This window comes from Macrobrachium nipponense, chromosome 19 (genome assembly GCF_015104395.2).
Source record: "Macrobrachium nipponense isolate FS-2020 chromosome 19, ASM1510439v2, whole genome shotgun sequence".
NCBI classification, from domain to species: Eukaryota; Metazoa; Arthropoda; class Malacostraca; order Decapoda; family Palaemonidae; genus Macrobrachium; species Macrobrachium nipponense.
Window position 1 is genome coordinate 10,963,205 of NC_061088.1, and position 7,314 is coordinate 10,970,518.

Sequence of the window (7,314 nt, forward strand, 5' to 3'; positions counted from 1 at the left end):
TTTAGCTACCATTCATGGATTCGTTAAGATGGGCATGTACTCGTAAGTTGTCTCCGTAATAACTAAGACGACGACTACTACTGATAACTTTATTTGCAGAGATGAATTACAAGTGGGCGATGCACATCTTGCAACATTATTATTCTAAGTTCCAATCGTGAATTATCATCAGTGAAGTGGGTTGAATTGTTAAGGTATTTTAGACTTTGCTCTCAGTGCCTGAGTTTACCGTTATTTTTGGGGGATCGACTGTAATTAACCCCCCGGAGCCAGTACTATAAAACTCTGCGAAATATTAAATTAGACGCCCCAATCCCTAGTGGTTGTCGCATTTTCCGGACTGTTCCTTGCATAAAATTTTATGTTATGAATTTCGCAAAGCTTAGAAATTCATCCAAAATTTTATAACATTAATATCAGTCTCTATGTAACAATGTATTTAGCAATCGCACCTATAAATAGTTAAAAATTTTACTAACTATTGTAAATGCATATCAGGAAATTTAAAACGAAAATACAAAGAAATGAAAACTATCCAATATCTGAGCTAGTATATTCCTGTTGGTATATTGTGATATTTGTGTAAAATATATTGTTATGCTGTTATATTATAAAACAGTACAATAGTCTTTCCCTGCGTCTCTTGTAGAAGCACTAAAATCCTTCAGAAACTCAAGTAAAAATCCATCCCATTTCGAAAAATTAATTCTTCTTTCTCGACAAGCAACGTAACTTTCCTCAGACTTCATCTGAATCTTTCTACAAAGTTGAAGAAGCCTTTTGAAACGAAAGCAAAAGACAGGAAAAAAAACGATTCCCTCCCTCCCTTTCAACTCCATCAGCCGAGAATGAAAAGCTCTAGAGAAAACCAAATGGCTCCGCATATCAAAAATTACCACAACTTCTGGAATCCTCAGGCAAGTAATGTTACCGAGAGATGTGATTCAGATTTTCAGAAAAAGATTATCAGACTTGGCAAACACTAAGCTTTGTAAAATAATTCCAAATAACTTTGATAACCGTTTTATTGATACATAGACACAGTGATGAAATGTTCACGCAGTATGCAGGACATAAGAAGAACTATGTAGATGAGAAATGATGGCAATACAGAGAAGTGGAAAAGGGGTTAACGTAGGCCAAAAGGATGGATGAGAGCGTGTTGAGATGGATCAGTCATGTGAGAAGAATATGATGAGATGAAAGGAAGTGTTAAGAGGAAGGAGGACCGATAAATAACTAGAGAAATGTATGAAAAAAGTTGGCTAATTACGAATTCATTATGTGTGTACTATAGAACGCTAATGATTTATCAAAATCAAAAGTTTATAGGCATGTAAGAAAGTGACTACAGAGTATAGATTTAGCTCTCTTTCTCTCTCTCTCTCTCTCTCTCTCTCTCTCTCTCTCTCTCTCTCGTTACTATTTCAAGCTTCAAACTTGCAGTCTTGTGAATAAAAACCATAACTTCATCCAGAAGAAAATTGAACATACTGTCAAAAAAAGGAGAGAGAGAGACTAACGAATGGCTCTGCTAACAAGGCCCTCTGCTGTCTCGCCACCCACAGATGCGACCTACAGGAGTTGACCAACAACCAAGAACCTGGTACGCAATTCCCTGCTTTGGCCAAAGGTGTATATCTATCTATCTATATTCATATATTATGTGTATAGTATTATATGTTATATATACATATATGTGCTTATATACATATATATATATATATATAGATATATATATATATATATATATATATATATATATATATATATATATATATATATATATATATATATATATATATATATATATATATATATATATATATATATATATATTATATATAATATATATATATATATATATATATATATATATATATATAGTATGAACAAGATATATCACGAAAGATCGTAATATCAATATGGATGAAATACTTGCGCCTTCCATTTTTTCTTTTTACCGAAAAGGGAGGGGGGCATGAAGGAAGGAGACCCAAGTGAAATGTTACCCAACAGATGTCGACTTTCATCGTAAGTTCCCTAAGAATCGCGGCTGCGATGAGACCTTTTGTGTCTGGGGAACTCCCGCGGCATTAGGCAAATACTGCTTTCCGAAGCTGCTGAATTTGAAGGAAATATTTTGCATGAGAGAGAGAGAGAGAGAGAGAGAGAGAGAGAGAGAGAGAGAGAGAGAGAGAGAGAGTTAGCATAAAGAGGATAAAAATAATGTTAAGGTAAAACAACTAGAGAGAGAGAGGGAGAGAGAGAGAGAGGATAAAATACAATGTTAAAGGTAAAACAGAGAAACACACAGAGAGAGTGAGAGTTAAAGGCAAAGCAGAGAGAGAGAGAGAGAGAGGGAGAGATAGAGAGAGAGAGAGAGAGTTAGTATAAGAAAGGATAAAATTAAATTAGAGGTAAGCAGAGAGAGAGAGAGAGACCTTACCTTACCTTACAGACCTTACATCTGTTCGGGTTGCCCCAGGTCCCTCAGTGTGAGGCACCTCTAATGTCTACCAGAGAGTTGCTAGTACATCTTCCGGTATATTTTGCATCTTTCCAATCTTGGATGGTCTGGGATGCAGCGTTAGATATTTGTCGAGCTTATTCTTAAACACATCTACGCTCACTCCTGATATATTCCTCAGATGAGCTGGCAACGCATTGAATAGACGCTGCATTATCGATGCTGGTGCGTAGTGGATTAATGTCCTGTGTGCTTTCCTTATTTTTTCCTGGTATAGTTTTGGCGGGAACTATTAATCTACCTCTGCTTGCTCTTTCTGATATTTTTAGTTCCATGATATTTTCTGCTATTCCTTCTATCTGTTTCCAGGCCTGAATTATCATGTAGCGTCTCTTCTCCTCCTTTCTAGACTATAATTTTAAGAATTGTAGTCTTTCCCCAGTAGTCTAGGTCCTTAACTTCTTCTATTCTAGCTGTAAAGGACCTTTGTACACTCTCTATTTGTGCATATCCTTTTGATAGTGTACCATATCATATTGCAATATTCAAGTGGTACTACGAACATATGTTTTATAAAGCATAATCATGTGTTCAGCTTTTCTTGTTTTGAAGTGCCGTAACAACATTCCCATTTATTTTGCTTTACATTTGCCAACAGAGTTGCTATTTGTTCATTGCATAACATGTTCCTATTCATCATCACACCAAGGTCTTTAACTGCTTCCTTATTTGTGATGGTCTCATTATTAGGTCCCTTATATGCAATATAGCTTTCTTTCTCTGTCTCCATAATTTATTGATTCAAATTTATCAGAGTTAAATACCATCCTATTTACCTCTGCCCAATCATATACTTTGTTAAGGTCTCTTTGTAGAGCGTTCCTATCTTCATCACAAGTAATTTCTCTACTTATTCTTGTGTCATCTGCGAACTACTCACTACCGAATCCTAACATTATTGTCTATGTCTTCAATCATAATAACAAACAGTATTGCAGCGAACACCGTACCTTGCGCACACCGGCTATTACCTTAGCTTCATCCGATTTCTCGTCGTTTGCAATAACTATCTGTTTTCTGTTGTGTAAAAATTCTTTTAACCATCTTCCTACTTTATCCACGATATTGTGTTTTCTAATTTTCTTCGCTAATATAATTATGGTCTACTTTATCAAAAGCTTTTGCAAAGTCTAATAAACCACATCTGTTTCATTTCCGCTTTTCATATTTTTGAATATGTTCACGGTGGACTAACAGTTGGGTTTGTGTACTTTTTCCGGGTACGAAACCATGTTGTCCTTTATTAAACAAATTATTTTTTATTAAATGTTTCATATATTTTTCTTCATTACCCTTTCATCACTTTCATAATATGTGATGTTAGACTCACAGGCCTATAATTACTTGCCTCTAGTCTTGATCCACTTTTGAAAGTAGGGGTAATATATGCTAATTTGTGCTCATCATAAATCTTGCCTGTATCTACACTTTGTCTTAATAATATTGCAAGTGGCTTTGCGATAGAATGAACTACTTTCTTTAACAAAATAGCAGGAATTCCATCAGGCCCTGCAGCAGCTCCATTTTTAATTTCATTAATTAGCCTGCACAATATCACTTCATTAATATCTATGTCAGCTAAATATTCACTATTTTCATCCCTTACTTCTATATCATTATCTTCATTATCTATTTCTAGGGGTGAATTCTCTCTTATATCGTTCTGCCAGTATGTTGCAAATTTCCTTTTTTTCATTCGTTTAATCTCCCTTCAATTCTCAGAGGGCCTATTTCTATTCTTCTTTTATTCATCTTCTTCGCATATGAGTATAATAGTTTGGGTTTTGCTTGATATTTAATAGGGTTTTTTCTTCCAAGTCCCGTTTTTCATTTTCTTTTGATTGTATAATCTTTTGTTCTGCATTTGCTATCTACTTTTTAGTTCTATAAACTTTCCATGCATTTTTTTTTCTTTTTGCAAGACCTTTTTTTCCACTTTCTGATTTTCTGGAACAAGATCCTTCTGTCTCTTGGTATGCATGAATGATTGTTTACTTTTCTTCTTCGGTATATAATTTTTTTCCACTATTTTCTCGCCAATTATTTTATATAATATCTCCGTATTTACCCTTATGTCATCACTTACGAAAATGTTATCCCAATCTTTGTTTAATTCTTCATTAATTTCTGACCATTTTATATTTTTAACTGTAGAAGTTGTATTTTCCATATCCTTCCCACTTTTTCATTTCTTGCTTATCTCTATTTTCACTTGCTTTGGAATGAATCTGTTAATTCTATGACATTATGGTCTGAATACTCGCATTATAAACTATTATTTCTTTAACATAATTCATCTCGTTCACAAATACTAGTCTAAAGTATTTTCCTTTCTTGTTGGCAGGTGATTTATTTGTTGAATGTTGTATTCTAGTAGCATATCTTAATAGCTTTTCAAATTGCTTTTATCTTCTGCACTACTATTACTCTCTTTTTTCTATGTATAAGTACAACCACAATCTCCTATTCGTTCTTTCCATTCTACGAAAGGAAAGTTGAAGTCACCAGATAGGAGAGAGAGAGTGTTGGAATAAGAGGGGATAAGATGAAATTACAGGTAGGAGAGAGAGAGAGAGAGAGAGAGAGAGAGAGAGAGAGAGAGTATAAGAGAGGATAAGTTATAGTTAAAGGCAAAGCACAGAGAGAGAGAGAGAGAGAGACGGAGAGAGATGACGAGAGAGAGAGAGAGAGAGAGAGAGAGAGAGAGAGAGAAAGTGTAGTATAAGAAAGGATAAAATAAAGTTAGAGGTAAAGTAGAGAAAGAGAGTGTTAGAATAAGAGAGGATAAGATAAAATTAAAAGTAGAGAGAGAGAGAGAGAGAGAGAGAGATAGAGAGAGAGTTAGTTATAAAGAAAGGATTAAAACAAAATTAAAGTAAGAGAGAGAGAGAGAGAGTTGGTTTGGGAATAAGAGTTGGGTATAGAAGAACAGAAAAGAGAGAGAGAGAGATAGAGAGGGAGGAGGAGAGAGAGGATAGTTAGTTAAAGGCAAGGACACAGAGAGAGAGAGAGAGACCCGAGAAGAGAGAGAGAGGACGAGCAAAGTTTTAGTATAAGAAAGGATAAAATAAAGTTAGAGGTAAAGCAGAAGAGAGTGTTAGAATAAGTGAGGATAAGATAAAATTAAAAGTAAAGCAGAGAGAGAGAGAGAATATCCAAAATCAATGCTTCCACCTGCAACAGGACCATCATGCGAGTCACATCCAAAATAATACGCCATCCACCTAACCTTCCAACGAGCGCCTCAGTGGCGTGATCGGTATGGTCTTGGCCTGCCACCTCCCTCGGTATCCGCGAGTTCGATTCTCGGCATTCCACTGAGGGATTAGAGATGTGTATTTCTGGTGATAGAAGTTCACTCTCGGACGTGGTTCGGAAGTCACGTAAAGCCGTTGGTCCCGTTGCTGAATAACCACTGGTTCCATGCAACGTAAAAACACCATACAAACAAACAAACAATAACCTGGAGATTCACAGGCATCAAAAGCAGCTCCCAAATGTCGTGGAGTTATGGAAGTCGTGGGATTATGCTTCTCATTTCCTTCATCTGCTTCTTTTCGTGGGGGGACTTGGCATTGCAATGATGGGTTTGCAAGGAAAGGTTAATGATTCTCCCTTTTTTTTGTTACTTAGAATGTTTTTTCAGGATCATTGCAACATATCCAGTCTACGCGTATTACTGTTTAAATAGGACGAGGCTTCTCCAATTTAATTTATTTTTACACGCACACGCATATATATATATATATATATATATATATATATATATATATATATATATATATATATTATTATGTATGTATGATGTATGTATGTATGTATGTATGTATGTATGTATGTAGTATGTATGTTTGTATGTATGTATGTATGTATGTATGTATTTATGTATGTATGTATGTATAATATGTATATATAATTATATCTATATATCTATATATATATATATATATTATATATATATATATATATATAATTCATTCAGATTTTATATCCCTTAACGTTCATATGGATATTTTGAAGTTTTTCTCTTTATCTTTTCAATCCGTGTTGATGCTAAAAGATTCGATAATTATCTAAGGCAAAATTCTCAATAATAGGCCAATGTAATAATAACCAATGAATAACAACGGTAAATAAAATTAACCGTAACTTTCCCAAATGATTCAAAACGCATCATTTCATCTGGCCCGCTGGTGTGGTGGTTAGTGTCATGGTATGCCACTCAGATATCGCGGGTTCACGTCTCCCCCAGGTCGATGATAAGGCTCGTTATCGTGATCAGTTACTGCTGTAGTGCGGGGTCTGTGGTAGGAGGTTGAAACCAACATTCTCGGGCAGCTTAAATTTGAAGACAATGTCCCCTTTTGTTTGCTTCTTCCATGTGAATAGGTTTCATCTACTGCAATAATATAATAATAATGATAGTAATGATAATTTCAAAGGACAGAGGCCTCCACTGGCACACTCATTTCTTGGTAATGGCGTTGAGCTGATCAGGAGTCTTCCTAGTTTGTGGTCTGTCGCTTTCTCAGACTTGAGTAGTCTAGGTAGTTAATAGATGTGTACTATTATCCATAAATCAAGTGGTGTGGGAATCCGGGAATCTCACCACCGACCAGGAATGTAACTAATGTAGCAGGTAGGAACAAGGCGGAATTCCAAAGCCAATGAAAGACAAATACCAAGAGCACTGGCACTGAGGTCGAGTCTACTTTCCTTCGAAATTGGGGTTAGGAACTTGCCTTTTTTTTTGTGTGCTAGTATTGCATATGGGCAATTGATTG